Consider the following 16,971-nt stretch of genomic DNA (forward strand, 5'->3'; position numbering starts at 1 on the left):
GGAGACTATATTAGAGTGTGGGAATTATGATATCAAAAATATGTGCCTAAGTAAGGGCTCATCTCGTAATTCATGCACGAGGGAAAGAAGATGACATAGCTAAGAGTTTTCATTGTTAATTTTTTTCAAGCAGATTTTAATTGTTAACAGGCAGGAGCTGTGGCTATGTGTGGTCCCTCTCCCATCTTCCGCTTTCGGCAGTTGGAGGGTGTTGGTGAGGAATGTTGAGTTTGAGTAAACCTTGATGCTCTCTAATCACCCCCACAAGCAATTAAAGATGGAGTTGTGACACGAGCGAAAAATTACCTGCCTCCCAACCCCAGCTGCAACTGCAGAACTGATGTCTCTCAAGGCAGCATCCCTGCCCGTGACTCCTCAGAGCCAACAATTAATGTCTGATTAGACCAGAGCCCACTCCTCTGGGATGTTATGGCAAATCTTGTGGCTTATTGGCTACAAACCTGGTCCTGCTGCTGTCAGCCAGGGAATTGTCCACGTTGTCTTTGATGAAGAGGATTGGAATAGACGTCACTGATTAAAGAAGCCTGTTTTGATTCTGTTTTAAGTGTCTTGTACAGAGAGTTTCCCAATTAAACTTGGCCATTGTAATGCACTATAGGCATTGTAATTGTAGCTACAGATGTTTCTGACTTTCAGAAAAGATTTCCTTATGTGTTGCAATGTTGCATACTCAATGTGAAAAACAAACCCTTTACTGAATTATTTTTTTTTGTGCATGGGGGGCAGAAATGTCCTTCAGTTTCAGCTTAAGATTTTTTTCTGTTTTGCTTTGAGTTCAAAATATTTAAAGAGGTTTTTGTTTTGTTTTGTTTTGTTTTTTTAAAAAAGAAAGAAGATATTTTTTCAGCCACTCTGACAAGGCATCATAAGCCAGTGGTGATGGCTGGGAATTTTAACACCATTTTCCTGCCTGTAGACGAAGTTATAATGAGATTTCCTCTTCAGCGGCTACCTCTGATTTTTGGAAAGTCCAGTTAACTCTTACCTGACCAATAAGCACATGAATAGCTTTGAGAAGGCTGGCATGGCAGCGGGTCTCATATTGAAACACACACATTCCTGTTTTTTGTGGTTTTATGGTTTTCAGCAATGTGCTTGCTGAAACAGTTACATATTTGCAAATCATACTTAAAAAAATTAGCAAAATACTTTTCTTTCTTAATGTTAAAAAGATACAATAATCAAAACATAATCTTATGTGATGTGGCACTATGAAACCAGTCTTGCAGAAAACTGATTCCAGCAAGCAGTAGTCCTGGGAATGGTTTCCACCCTTCTTCCATTCTCCAACTCATGTCAAAGCCTTTTGAAGGTTTACATGAAGAAATTATCAAGCACACTGATTCTTTTCCCCTTCATTTCTTTACTCTCATCTTCTTTTTTCTTTTAAATAAAATTAAATGCATCATTGAAAAAAAAAGATGAAGAAATGCAAGAGTAAATCAAGTTCTGTCTCCCTGTTGTGTACGATACAATACACCTGCACATGCAACCTTTTTTTTTTTTAACAAGATGGCTTATAAACAAAAAGAAACAGAACACTTCTGAGATTTTACTGAAAACTCAAAATATCTTCCTCTTTTCAATTTTCGGTCATATGAGTGGCAAATACATTCAAAGTCCTAAACAGTCGTAGTCTGCATGTAACCCAGACACTTTCTTTTGCAGCATGGGACTTTCTCAAATGAAAAGAAAGGAAGAAAATAGTAGTAACAAGGAGAGACGAGCACTATTTGGAATGCATATGCCGATGCAGAAGCTGACTGTGCACCTGGATAATTCTGACAGCTTCCAGGAAATCCAGAAATAGAATGTGGCGAATGCTCGGTATATGTTGCGGTGACTTTGTGACAGCATTGCGGCAGGAGCGTGACGTTCCTAGCATGAGAGATGGGTTATGGAGATATCACTGCTCAGAGTCAGGTAAATACCAATTTCCACCTTGATAGGAAAACTTGCATTTAGATCATCTTTGGCCATGGTCTGTGTTTTTTTAAGCCCTAAAAGAAGAGCCTGAGGGAGAACAACTGTCTCTTGAAAGGTTGCAGATGTGTAGTCACCAAAGATATAACTGCATTAAGCTGAGATTCTTGCTTTTCTAAAGAGAGAAGAAAGGCAAAGCTGAGTGAAGGGTGAGTTTATACATTCTTCCTCGAGTTAGTTGTGTTTGTAAGAGAAAGGCAGTGCTTTGCAGGGTAAGTGTCTTGGAGATACTCTGAGAGCAGTTATTTTATATGCTGGTCCAAATGCCTGCAATTATGGTATGTGCTCCACATTTCAATTTCATCAGCATTCATAGACCAGGTAGATATCATCCACAGGACTGAAAAATGTAGCTGAGCAGAACCAGGACTGTTTCTTGACATAGTTCAGAGATGTTTTGAAAAGGCAGAAGTAGTGTCATCCTCTTCAGGGCTGAAATGTCCAGGTGGTGCACTCTGTGTTATGGGCAGGAAGCTCAGGGTGAGTACATTTAGATGTGAGCACTAAAATACATCATTTTCCATGGTACTGGAATAGGTTTCCGTATCCACTTGAATGTATTGCCACATATGCGAGAAATGATGTGAGGAAATGTGGGTAAGCAACTTATGCTTTATGTTTAAAATCATCTATAGAAGTCCTAATTATATATACAGTATTTATACTTCATATAATGCTTACTGGGTGCATTAGACATTTACTTGATGAAGCAAATATTTGACAATGTGAAAATCAGAAACTTACGCAGTTAACTGTGGCAGACCAAAGTCTGGAGGCTTAATATTGTCTGTCGTGTATTGGCCTGATTTTTGGTCAAGCCACATTGACACGTAGCGAAAAAATTGAGGCCGTGTAGTTATACATGAAGGCATTCCCTTACACATATTGACAAATATCTTGTATTTAGCACATATTCTAGGGAAGTCTGGCTACCTCATCACCCTCTGAAAAGCTGCTTGCTCTAAACTCATTTCGTTTATATGGTACTGAACCCATGTGTAACAGGATCAAAACAAGCGCGAACAGCCCCAGCATTGTCTGACTTTCCCTTTTTATTTCTGCAGTCAGTATCTATGCAAAGTGCTATCTTGCCCCACTGTGAGGACTTCTCTATGCACCAAAGCAGCAAATGGTGCTGTGGCTCAAAACTTAACCAGATGCTAGAAGGGGACAATGACCTAGGTGGCTGAATGCTAAGTGCAGCTAAGGTTTTCCTTAGTTTGCAGGCAAGAAACAGAGGAAATTTAAGCGGAGACAAGGCCCTTGCAGATGGCATCTGCTGTAGCTTGGGTCTGCAAATAGGGTTCAGCTCAACTTGTAGCTCAGTTGGGCTTTGGACCTCTGCAATGTTTCCAAGCGACTTAAGGGGAAAAGAGGCACTTGGGGTGTGCAGTTCCTCCGGTCTGTTCGGTGTCTGCTGAAGAGTGCGCTGTGTTGGGCTCTGATGGTGCCCATCTGTCCCACCCACAGCTTGGAGGGAGCTCGGGTGGGTCTTTTAGGGGCCACACCCGGTGTAGGACAGGGAGACGTTGGCTTGTGCTGGGGCACTGAGCAAGGTGTGGGCCCCTGCCCCGGAGCACCCTGGCCACCCCGCTGTCCCCTTCGCGGGTGAGGGGACGCTGCCCACCTGGGCACCTCCGGAGGTGCGCTGCAACCGCTGCAAAGACTCAGCGGGGAAACGGGCAAAACCGCCGCGGAGTACTGGGGAAAAAAACCCGGCGGCAAAGCTTTGTGAGACAATTTCCTTTCGCTGGTAGGCAGGAGGCGCCATTTAACAGCTTGTGAAGGGAAAGACGCGAAGAGGCGAGCGCAGGCGGGGGGCGCCCGCAGCCGCCCAGCTCCCGCCGGGACCTGCCGGCCCCGGGCAGCGCCGCGCTGGGGCCGGGGCCCGCCCGGTGCTCGCACCCTCCGCTCACCGCCACCAGCTCGATGGAAGGCGCAAACGTTCCCAGCTCCGAAATCTGACGCTTCGAGGCTGTGGCCACGGAGGAGCCTGAGCTCTGAACCCTGCAGCAGCGCTGCGGCTCTTGCCGTGCCCTCCCCGGCGGCAGCACCGCTCAGCCCCCCGAAACCGCAGGGAAACACGGCGCGGGGCGCGGCTGCTGCGGCCCCCGACTTGGCAGAAGATTAAAACAAATCAGCAACGTATTGACCATGGGCATGGGAAATCATCTGGAAGTATAGCATATGCTCCCAACTGTATGTTTTCAGTATTTGAGGTCTTTTACCACAGGGGATGCTTTGGCAGAATAAAGATGAAGGGGAGATGTTAGGGCAGATTTTACCACCTGGAAAAATGCAACTAGTTATGCCGCAGATGAATTGGGGTGGGATTCTGTCCACTCTAGGGCTCGATCTGCTCTTCTGCCTCCTGAAAAACTCGTCTCTGCTTCTGTAGGTAAATGAGTTAACTGGGAAACACTCCTTTTCCTTCTCATTTAAAAAAAAAAAAAATAAAATGTGGAGTTTTCACTAAAAAGTCAAAACTTGCCATCTGGTTAGAAAATTTTGTAGATATTTGAGGACTTTTTTCATTCATGTGATCTTTACGTATGTGTCTGGGAGGGGAAGGGAAGGAAAGAGGAGAGGAGAGGAGAGGAGAGGAGAGGAGAGGAGAGGAGAGGAGAGGAGAGGAGAGGAGAGGAGAGGAGAGGAGAGGAGAGGAGAGGAGAGGAGAGGAGAGGAGAGGAGAGGAGAGGAGAGGAGAGGAGAGGAGAGGAGAGGAGAGGAGAGGAGAGGAGAGGAGAGGAAAAAAGGAAAAATAAAATGAGAGGGAGAGAGAAAAAAGAATAAAAGAGAAGAAAAGAGGAAAGAAAAGGAAAAGAGGGGAGGTAAGGAACAGGAAGGAAAAGAAAAAAAGGAAAAGTAAAAGAAAAAGCAGGTATTTCCTGCAAAACCTTCCTTTAAAAAGAAAAGCCATTTTCAGGTGAAAATGCTTCAGCAGCAGCAACAAAAAAGTAACTGTATCAAGTAGTTAAACCACATGAATAAATTTACTCACCTGCATAGCATGATTTCCTTGTTCGCTCAAAATTTATGAACTGCTCATATGTCAGTAGGATGGATTCCTGGTAAAGAACTGATTTATTTCAGTGGAGTAGTCCTAATGCAAATTGGGTATAAGATCAGGATAGGTGTCTGGCTTCAGTGATTCCTGATTTACATCACGAGCCGGCGGAACTGAACTCTGACACTTCTTCTTAAACATGTTTAGCATTAAATGAAACCGGCTTGTTTGACCTAACGTTGTTCGCTGTTCCACAGAGATAATATTAAACTCTGCCCTGACACGTATGTACACTAACCCAGATGATCCTAAAGGAAAGCTGAACTCGTGCATATACGAGAGGGCAGAATTTACCTCCTTACTTAAAATAGCCAGAAATTTCAATTACTTAACCGGCATATGAAGAATTTTATATTGAAATGATTGCTGAATAAAAGCAAACCCTTTGCTAGCTTTATCGCTCAGCCAAGCCAATTGGAAAGAATGTGTAAACTTTACCTTTTGCCTACTCCATCTGCCTGTGCCTCGAGAGTTGCCTTTACATAAACCTCGCTCGGGTATTTGTTATCTACAGCTGCACAGTGATTTTTATTTCCTTTTTAACCACAGCAACCATCGATCCTAATAAAAACTGGCATTCTGCTGAGATTTTGTAAGATAATACTGTTTTTTTAAGGCTTGTGCTTTGGGATGACTGCAAAAACCAGCAAAAGCCGTGCTCTGAAGAAGCTCTTGGCGCTAAATGGTGCCCTGCACTGAAGTTTCTGGCTGGGATGTGAGGAGCTCAGGAGGTGTAGGATCTGGGCACTCCTGGTAGCAAGGCTTTTTGGTGTGAAGTATTCGGGGAGGAGAGGGGGATGTTTTTTGCTCAGTGCAGTTTCTCACTTGGCCGAGGATGGGGTTCCGAGCTCTTTGAAGGTTTTTGGGAGGCTGTGGGCTTTCCGCTGACCCACGGGGGGAGCTGCAGGCTGTCACAAGCCTCCCCCGTACGGGGCTGGGGGAGTCGGGTCGGTGGGGCACGGATGGGGCCGGCGGGGAGCGGAGTCGGCTCCTAATCGGGTACATCACCGCTTGGACTCAACAGCCGACGATGGGAAAAGAGTCATTCGAAAATCCGATGAGGAGTCGAAGCTCTTTTTCCACCTACAGCTGAGAGTGCGTTTGATAAGCAACACCTAAAACATGTTAGGAAGGAGACAGTTTGTTTGCCTGAGTGTGACTTTCTTGGCAGCAGGATTTCTCCCTAATTTATAACCATTATGTAAACTTCTGACTTCCAGATTCACACTGTGAAAATATTCAAGATGAACTAATCAGGGTGGAAATCTGAAATTGTTTCTGCATGGTTTATATCCCCCATCTGGCAGCGCAGAACAAACAATATGACCCTGATGGTGTTTACATGAGTTACCTTGTTGGAGGAAATGATTGCACTTAGAAAATTGTCCCTGCTCGAGAAATTTAACAACTTGTTGGCCTAAACAGGGCTTTATATCTTTTTAATCTCTCCTTTTTTTTTTTTTTTTTTTTGTATATGTTTGAGGAGGGGGAAGTTATTAACTGTGAATTAGAGCTTTCACACCACATCTGTCTTTTAACTACGAGCTGAACTTAGGTTAAATGTTCAAAAGTTACAGTCAGTCTCTCTGCTTACTGTCTATTGAGAGCCGTACTGGTGATTGTCCTCAGAAATCCCTGTGCTTATTCTTATTACCTATTAAGACGTTCAGTGTGGCTCTCTTCCCCCCTAAAAACGTTGGCTGTCAGCAGTTTCAAGTGGCTCCGTAAATGTAATGTGCACATTCAAGAAACGTAAACATGCTCCGTGATTTTCATTTTGCTGCACCCTAAGTGGAGTTTCACTATAGCAAAGTTTATTACAGCCAATTTTCATGGTATTTGATTGGATTTGCAGTTCTGTCACTCACCAAGGTTTTCTTTTAGGAAGGGTCAGAGAATAAAAGGAATAGCTTGACAAATACTAATAATGATAATAAGACAAATTTGCCTTCAGGAACTCTGGAGTTTTCAGCAACTTTAGAAGAGAAATTTTGTTTCAGTCATTGCCTTGCAGTGCAGAATATTTCACGTTTGTAGCAGAGTCTGAATCTGCATCCAGAAGCGTTCCAGAAATAATATAAACACATAACATTATACTGTGAGAATTCATAACCCTAAAATGTAATTGTTTTTATAAAATACGGTCATTTAAATTAGAGTTATTGCACAAAGTTAACAAGGGGAAAACAATATGTCTTTTTTTTTAAAAAAAAAAAAACTTAAAAGAAGTGAGGTCTTATGTAATGAACCATTTAAATATTTTGGCTCTAGCTTGTATTATTCTGTAGTTTTCAGTTGGCCTTCTAGTGATCACTGTGAATTAATGGGATATGACTGTGTCATGTGAGCTTTCCAAAAAAATGATGGAATTATATTAAATTTATTTTACTATGAATTCCATCTATGTTCTCCCAGAAAAATTCCTGGACACAAATAATTTTAAAAACAACAAAATTGGCTTGTCTTTCAGGCTGAAGTTTAAAATTATTTTCCAAACACTTAATATCATAATTAAAAAGTGGGTTTTCTTTCATCCTAGTATAAGGAGCCAAGATAATGCATACTTTACATTAACATTTTGGCAGTTTTTATACAGTTATTTTTTAGTCAAAAATCAAATTTATATGCTAAATGATTTACATTAAAGTTGTTTTATGTTTCTTAGCTTGAAAGTTTAAGAATATTTGAAACAAAACAACATATCTAATATCCCAAAGTGACTCTGCATTAAGACTTGGCTTGTAAATAAAGTGTACATTTAATGTGGGTTTTTTTTTTTTTTTACTTTTTTTTTAATGAAATAAGTTTTCACTGTTGGAAGGAACTGCAGCTATATAAAGCGGTAAAAGCAGTGGATCCTACAGCAAAGCAAAAGTACCATTGACTTTAAAAGAAACAAAATTAGGGCTGAATTATACAAAGACAAAATGAGAGATCTTATACGTATTAAAGAAAAGCTTATCTCCTGGATACAGTGTAGTGTTAGAGAGATCCTAAGGGTGTTTGAACATGACAAAACTTTAGGAACTGTGAGACATGCAAGAACGTTGTGAACATTTCAGAAAACATATCCAATTAATTTAAAAGATTGAATTACGTATGACTCAATAGAATGCAAGGAAATAGAAAGAAAATATTTCGTTTTGGAAGCACTTTTTGCCTCATTTATTGGTCTAACGTGAAGAATGCAGATTTTTCTTTTTAATCACAAAATTATTTTTTTACTGACAGCTGAACAGCAATTAATTGTAAAAGTTTCAAGGGCTATTTTAAAGTACATAGTTACTAAGTAGATTTTAAATTTGTTGACATGAATGCTCTTATCATTACTTACAGGAAACATAAATTGTAGGGGAAAAGAAAACCTGGGGCATGTTGAGTAATAACTAAAATAATACGGTAGAATGAGTGTTAATTTCAAATCCTTTACATGATGAAAAAAAAAAAGAAAAAAGTGAAGGTAAACTGCTGTTTAACAGCTTCCCACTGTTATATAAACTTTCAAACAACCATGAAATGTAGGTCTCTGGACATCACTTAAAAGAACCACAAATAAACAGAGGGTCGTACCACACTTCTGTTCCCTAATGTGTAACTAAAAGGTTTAGCTAAGAACAGAAAGTGTCTAAAACCTCTTTTTGTTTATCTACTGCCTTGTGTACCATAAACACAAATAAGCAAAGCAGGGCTGGAGAGGGGCAGTAGGATGCTGCCTGGCTGTGAATAAGGCACGGAGGAGGTAAAAAGCCTGTTAATGTCTCCGGAGGGTCATCTTACCTTTGTGTATGCAGCAGGCTGGGACATTTATGTAGCAAAGAATCACCTACTTAAAAAATAAGGATGCTGCACTTAACACTCCTGTGCCAGAACATCTCGGGGGACTTGTATATCTTTCATGGAAATTTGCTGAAGTGTAACGGTTTAGCAATTACCAGGGAGTTAGTATAATGGTGTCCTTTTAACCGAGGAAAACACAAGCGGGGCTATTATGCCTAAATGCACCTTCAGGCTGCGAGACTGCATCCTCTTCAGACTTACTGGGATCACGACCAGAAATTTGTAATGGTCTTAAATCATATAAAATTCCTCTGAAATTGAGAGTGGCCCCTTATAAGCTGGAATATCCTCCTGGGAGCAGTTCAGTTGGTACCTGTGCTGTTACCGATGCCGCGTGGGCCAACCGAGGGAGGAGGGGTCACTCCTGGGGAGAAACTCAGTTCTTGGTGATGACACAAACCCACTAGCAGAAAATAATCATCATCGGCTCTTAGTCACACTGGTATAAACTAGGAGTTACGCATGTTATTTGGAAGTATACCTGAGCAGAAGGATTTTTTTCTCCAAAGATAATACTTGAAAAGCTTTTATCCCTTAACACTGAAATAATATTAAAAGAAAATATAAATAAAACACAAAGGTAATTTTCTTTGGGCCTTACTCCAAAACTATCTTACTCTCACCAAAAAAAAAAAAAATTATTTTGAGGATTTCATTCTTGGTTTCGATTTAGCAAACAAAAAGCTTAGGCATCATGGTGACTAGCAGCAGCATAAATCCAACAGCCCAGCGAATGTGGCATGTTTAGGAGAAAAGTGGGGCCTCTGGTTCAGACACAGTAATTAATACCTATTGGGGTACAGACTTCCTTGAAGTATTCATTATGTGAAATCAGGTACTTACATGTGCAGCGATTAAGTTGATATATATGTGTGTATTACTTATTTATTTGTGTAGCGTGTGTGTGATAAATTACCAGTATGTGGACATCTTTTAAAACCTGTTACTAATCTCAGTGTTGGTCATGTAACCTAAGAAGGAATGAAGACATAAGCCGTAGCGATGATGGTTATACAATACCGCAATGAGAGCGGAACATAATACAAATGTCATTACAGCACAGGGCTGCATTTTGACTGCTTGCAGATTTCATTCAGATGATAAAACAAGGTAGGAGGAGGGGTGTGTAGCAAGGATTAATCAAAGGATCCATCTGCTCACTTTGTTCCCGTTTACAGGAATATTTCACGGCAAGAGTTCACTGGTGGCATTTCTAGAGCGATGTGGTAGGCAGGAGACTATGTAAAGGGTTACAAGCTGTAGAATGAAGTCAATAGCATGTGAGCTACCCAATAATGATGCAAATTGCAGAAGGACTATGTACAGGAACAGAAAGGAAAAAATATATTCCCCATCTGGGCAGTTATTGAACGTTTTGGACTGTGGAACACGCAAAATGGGGTGGAGCGGAGATTTTCCTGGCTTGCCTTCCACATCAATCAGTTTGTTGGGAATTGTGCACAGCAAACACAGTTGTGCCACTCTGAAAAAGACAATGGATCAGAGAAACAGTGATGACATTTTTCCAAAATGACTGGTGGTTCTGGGGTCTCATTGGACATACTTTGAAGCTGTCACACTTTCAGGAAGCGTCGAAGCCCTATTCTCTGAAACTCAGGCCCTCTCAGTCAGCTGAGGGCAAACACATTGTGTTATGAAGGCTCTGAGTGAGGGACATGAAAATCCTTATCCAAGATATTTTCATTCAGGGGTTTTCTGCAACTGGCGTAAACAACTCTGGGAATACAAATTCACTGTTCTTATTATTGATGTGATTTTCAACCAAAATGAAGAAATAGCACATTATCGTGAAACAACAAAAAAAATCAAATTATAGATATCCTCTGCAATGAAAAGCATTTCAGGGAACATGTGAGCCCACACCTTTGCTGTAAGAAGTAATAACACACAAAGTCACTTTTTAAAGTCATGTACGTATTTTCCGTAGAACATATGCAGGTTAAACAATATTGGGGTGTTGTCACTGAAATGTCTCTCTGTTGACTGCTGAATAGGATGCGAAATGCTTAGGATACGAAATGGTGCTTTTCACTTCTCAAATACCTTACAAAGGTTTTTGTGGGTTCTAAAATCTATAGCAGACTTTCACTTTCTTAAAATTCCAGCTATTTTTCTGATTTTTTAAAAAGTAAGCCAATGTAAGAAAGTTCACATGTCATTTAGAAGATCATATTAGACCAGGATTAGCACTAGAGGTTGTTGAATTTTTAAGTTGAAGATTTTTCCAAGGAAAAATCTCTTTCATCAATATTTTTTAATTACTCAAAAAGAAGCCAGGAAATTAAAAACATTTCTAGATACCAAAGCTTCTTTTCAAAAAGAAAACTCTAAATTCTCTGCTTTTGGTTTTCCTTTTTTTTTTTTTCTTTGAAACTGAAAGAAGTCAAATCCCAGTTTTATGTTCAATTGAAAAACTGAGAAAAAGGGAGAAATAGTTTCTCTTTCAAAAATGCCATCAATACATTAAATTGTCACTGAACACTAAAGGCTTTGAGTATTGGGATATTTTTCTTTCTCTTTTCTTTTAATATACTTTTTTGTTGTTTTTGTATCTGGCTTTACAACACTGTAAATTGTGATTAATCTACCAACCTATCACCATTGAATTACATTTTGTACAGTGCTGCAAGACTAATTAATTTAATAGTCTTACGTAAGTGCAGCCTTGCTGTTGCATTTTAAGCCTCCTCACACATGGTGGTTTTGAGACAACGGACTGAGTCCCAGACCTTTCAGGTTCACATTCTGGGCAAGGCTGGCAAAGTGCCAGCTCTGGCTGCTGTGGACTGTGCACGCTTAGCTCTGCCAGACATTATTCGGATTAGTCGAGCACAAGATGGACAAGCACACGTGTTATTTCCACACCCATCCTCTCAACCTCATATGTACAAGAATGCCCCATTCCTAAGAAATTCCTTTCTCAAATATCATCCTGTATGGCTACCTGAAATAGACTTCTGAGCTTACTCATGGTCCAGACACCTTCAGTTCTCATTTGAGCTTTGAAACTGGCTGGACCAGAAGCAACAGCAGGTCCTGTGGTTTGCGATATCCCTGCAGTTTTTTGATGCCTCAGAATGCAAAGAAGCTTAAAATAGTAGATGAACTTGTGAAAGGTTCTTCCCCATCAACTCAGAAGAGCCATTAGAGAGAAAAAGGTAGGAAGAAACTGAGCCCAGAGTATACCTTTATATTTCTATTCCTATGCAAGCAATGAAAAAATCATCATATTGGAAACAGAAGAATAGTTCTTTACTCAGGGAAGGAATGGAATTCCTCTTTCCATGCAGCAATATGCACATGCTCATCTGACCTTATTTTTTGTACACAGACATGGATTTTCTCCATGTTCTGATATGCATTTCCACAACGACATAGCTGGTTTTGTACATATTCTGTTCTGTATTTTATAACATTGCTGTTGGCTTCCTGCCCATGGCAGATGTATTTTTGAACTGCTGGTTGGGCTGAGCCATTTCTTTTCCTTTTTTTTTTTTTTTCTTCTTCTTTGATTTGCATAGCATGAGCTTTTACTCAGATAGAAATCATGGCTTTTTTTTTTCCACAGCCCCGAAACTCACGAAGTAAAGAGCAAAGTCATGAAGTGAAGACAAAAGCAAAGCTTCCAGACCGAGCCGATAGATTTCTTCACCCACTGTACACACACTCTGCTTGAAACTCAAGAGCTACCCAAGAAATGAGTTGGATCTTGAAGGTACCCTAATCCAGCTTGGAAGGAATCCTAATTTTCCTTAAAGCTAAATTAGCTCCCTAGCAGTGTTACAGGGAGACCACTGTCACCTAAAGCAGCGGGATTTCATTGCCCGGGTTATCTCAGCTGCATCAGTCAACAGCTTTACAATTTTGACATTTGGGAGAAACAGTTGTAAGATTTTAATGAGAGCAGACACTTACCACCCCCAAGTAGCTAAATAGTCTAAAAATATTCCTTGTTTTGGTATTCCTAGGTTCCCTGAGGTTAGTGATATATTTAATTTGCTGTCCATTTGAATACAGGAACTCCCTTGACAGGTTTTTGACAGTGGAGAGTTTTGTTAACAGGAAGTTTAGAGTCAAGTAACGTACCCACTCAGTCTCCTTCTTTAGCTGTCCTCAACAGTATATTGCTCCAATTTTGTTCATAAAATGAGGGTCAACAAAGATCCTAAAGATCTGAAAGGTTCTCTATTGTTCTTTATTTTCAAAACAGAACCATTCCCCATCGATTTTTTCCCCAGTAATTTATTCTGTCTCAAAAACAGAAGAAAAAAACAAAACATGAATTGAAAAACACTCTACAGTGCTTGCTGTTGTGAAGTTTTCTTTTTGAAGTTCTCCACTTGAATTCTCTCACATTCCTTCCTTACTGATTATAGCCTTATGCCCTTTGCTTAATAAAATGTTCGGAAGCCCATGCTGAACTATAATGGGCTGAGTGTGGACGAGTTTACAGTGGAGTACAGGCCTTCCTTGCTTGTTCCGAGTTAGGAGTTGTAAGTGGCAGTAGCCACCCCGCCAAAGACGTAATCAGTCCTGAGACCAGCAGCTTCTGGGAGGTAAGTGTAGGTGATTTGCATGTCAACTTTGTTCTAGTAGGTTACATGTTGAGCAGTCTAGAGGAAGGCTTACATGGAGAGGGAAAACTGCTATTCAGATATTAAAAGTGCTTCCCTTGCATGATATTTATCTTACCTTTTATTTGGAAAATGCATTCCCCAAACTTTCTTTTCTCATTCCTGCTTGAGATGCTCCAGAACAGCATTTATTACAAATGGTCCAGCTGAATAACTTTGCAGATTAGTTAAAACATCCCTGTTTCCTTTAGCAAAAACAAAGCTTACTTCAGTGGAATAAGGTTTCAGGCGAGTGACCTCAGCATTGGTCTACAGCAACAGTTTCTCTTGGGGGAGGCTGAATAATAGAGAAGGTGAGTAGAGACCAGCCCTCAAAGACACACTAACCTGAGAGGAAATACGGAGAACTGCTCTTGCTGTTTGGGAAATGGCTAGAGGGAGGACCACATTTTATTAGTCCTTATTGTGGACTTAGGGATGCTCTAGGAATATCTGCTGCCCTCAGCATTGCTGGTGAGATAGGCAGAGAAGACCAGCAAGGGGATATGGCATCTGTAGCCAGAGAAGAATTAGAACAGAGCAGGGAAGACGGAAAGCAAAGGCTTCACTAGTCCTTGAACTGAAAGCAAGGTTTAACTGTGACAAATGCCATCATGGTTTTGCTGTGTGCTTTCCACAGCACTGCCCTTTGCAGTGTGTGTGCACCTCGCAGGGGTTTCTGCACGCTGCTCAACTGCTCAGCCAATGTGTGCCCCCAAGAGAGGGTCTGCATGTGGTTTGGAAACTCTTGGAGATATCTTGGATTGGGCTGAGGTACCTAAAATAATTATGCAGAACTGACGTATATTTCCGAAGAAGCCGTATGATGGCTACAGGTCAGCTATTATTTTCAGTCAGGAATATGTGCACAAGGTCTTGATATTCCCAGTGTTACTGTTATCCCCCAGTCAGCTACAAAATATGCAGTTTTAAGTCGGGGGAAAAACTCTTCTGGACATTTCTGTTGCTCTTCTCTTTCATGGATTTCCTTTCACTTGATGAGGTCTCTGGGATGAGGCATCCAGACATACAGTGTTCCTGTGCTGAACTGTCTTAGTCATAGAGGCTAGGTTTATGCTAACAAAGCAAACAGTGCTAGTGCCTGTTCTCCAACCATGGGGCCAGCTGGCATTGTCTTGACATTTACATATTATTAAGCTTTCTCTATTTCCAACACGAGGACTATTTCAAACTGCCTGTTCTGAGTGGTCATTCTCCCCTATTAACTTCTGCACTGTGCCAGGAAATTATTTGGGAAATGCTAGGTGATTTTAACACAACCATGCCAAGGGCCATTCTTACAATTTAACCATGTAAGTGATCGCGTTGCAGTGCCCAATATATTCCCTGGCACTGGTTAATTTATTAGCATAGGTATAGTTACAGAAAGAGACTATTGTGTACATAACTGGCAATATGATGCCTTCTTGCTTGCAAGCCAGAACTTATTTTTGGCTGTCAAATTACTCCAAAAACTTATGTCTGTTCTGTTCCTGTGTATTAGAATCGCATTTGAGATAAAGATTAAAACAAGAGGGCAAATTAACAAGCTGTTTATCCATCTTCAGTGTTCACATATTCTGGGTAAGAAATTAGAGGCTGCCCATTCCATTATTCAAGGTTTGATTTATGTCCTGAAGTTTAGTTGATCTGCACTACTTCATTTTTCATTTTAAAATAGACCCAAGGACCCTGACCCTCTTAAAAAGAAAGAGCATTAGCTTTGTGGTATTGCTGTACAAAAAGTAAACAACCAGTTTTATGAGGAAAATGTCTTTGGGATGCATAACTCTCGCATGCCAAAGCCTGAATGTGGGATGCAGTGTGTGACAAAGACACAAAATGAGGGACACACAAAAACTATTCATCCAGTAAATTTAAAATGCAGTGGAACCTAGTCCTGTAGTATAAACAAGTCTTGCTGTAACCTCAAAATTATTATCCTTTATTTCTGATATAAATGGTTGTCAACAATTAAAGTGTAATACAGCCACATTTATGTGGAATGCAGGAATCTGAGTCTAAAACTAGGTAGTGGAAAGGAATGTCTAAATATATGTTATATACCTATTTAGTTCTTGTTATTGTTTGTGAGAGTCTTAATTTAGAAATGGCAACTGATTCTTTTACTTATTATGTCACATATTTTGGACAGACTCCTCATGAATATAGACTGGATATCAACCTGAAATCAACCTGCCAAAGTGCAAATGAAGAACATGTGGAGTTGTTCTGATTTCCACCAGCTGACAGTTTGGACTTTTTTCTTTTTTTCTTTTTTCCTTCTTTTTTTCTTTTTTCTCTTTTTTCTTTTCTTTTTTTTTTCTCTTTTTAGTACAAGAAAATGGTTGTAAGTCTCAGCAGCAAGATGCAAATAAAAACTTATAAAAAAATACTACTTCATACAAAGCTTGTTTAACAGTGTTATTCAATGACAAGAATACTACTGTATTTAGTCGCTTGGCTAAAGCAAGCCAATCAACTGGAATACTTATTTATGTGTCTGAAACCTTGCTGTAAATTGGAACTTGTAGGAAGTGCTAATGCAGCCTCTGCTGTGAGATAAGAGTGAAAGTGTGGTTAGCCTGTAACTAACAAGCAATTTCTGTTGCTTTCTTTACTAAGTGTATGGATTAAAATCCATTAGAGGCGATAGTAATGACTTGTTTCTAATCCAGACAGTTTTTATAGTCGAGTAACACCTTTGACTTCAGTGAAATAATTCCTGGATTAATCTGATGCAAATGAGAAAAGAATCAGGCCCCAAATGCTGCAATTCTAATGAAACCCTTCTCCCTGATCCTGTCTCTGACCTCCCATACTTTATCTTCCAAAGATCAGCTTTGTGGTGTTAATTATGGGGTAAGTAAGCAGTTACTTCCTAGAGCAAATCAGCAAAAGTCCAGGTTTGCTCTAGAGGTCCCAAAGATCAGAGCTCTGTGTTTCTTCAGGTTTCAATTTACCAGGCTCAAAACACTTAAAAGCACAAGGAGGAGAGGCTGGGGAGTGATCGGTTTACAAGTGACCTGGGAGTTCACAGTCTCCATCCCGTGAAATTACAGCCCATATAATAGGTCTTGTGCAGACAAAACCGCAGCAAATTAACTCTAGCATCTTTGTTTGGAGGAGAAAAACACCTCTGCTTTATCAGCAATTCCCGGGTTGTCCTTCACTGTAGTGCCAAACTCTTTTTTTCTGGGAGGAATGTTTTGGACATGACACACACTTTGCGATTCTACCAAGCAGAGGTGCAGCATTTAGCAGTAGTACGACTCGGTTTGAGTCAAAACTGATACCCCAGCACTTCAAATGCTGACGTGCACCAAGGACTTCTCCCACATATGTACTTACACTGAATCTGATTGCTCTCTGGCTGTTACCGCTCAACTGAGTTCCTACCAAGTTTTCATGATCACAAAATTATTCTTT

Source organism: Tauraco erythrolophus, chromosome 2 (assembly GCF_009769465.1).
Source record: "Tauraco erythrolophus isolate bTauEry1 chromosome 2, bTauEry1.pri, whole genome shotgun sequence".
NCBI classification, from domain to species: domain Eukaryota; kingdom Metazoa; phylum Chordata; class Aves; order Musophagiformes; family Musophagidae; genus Tauraco; species Tauraco erythrolophus.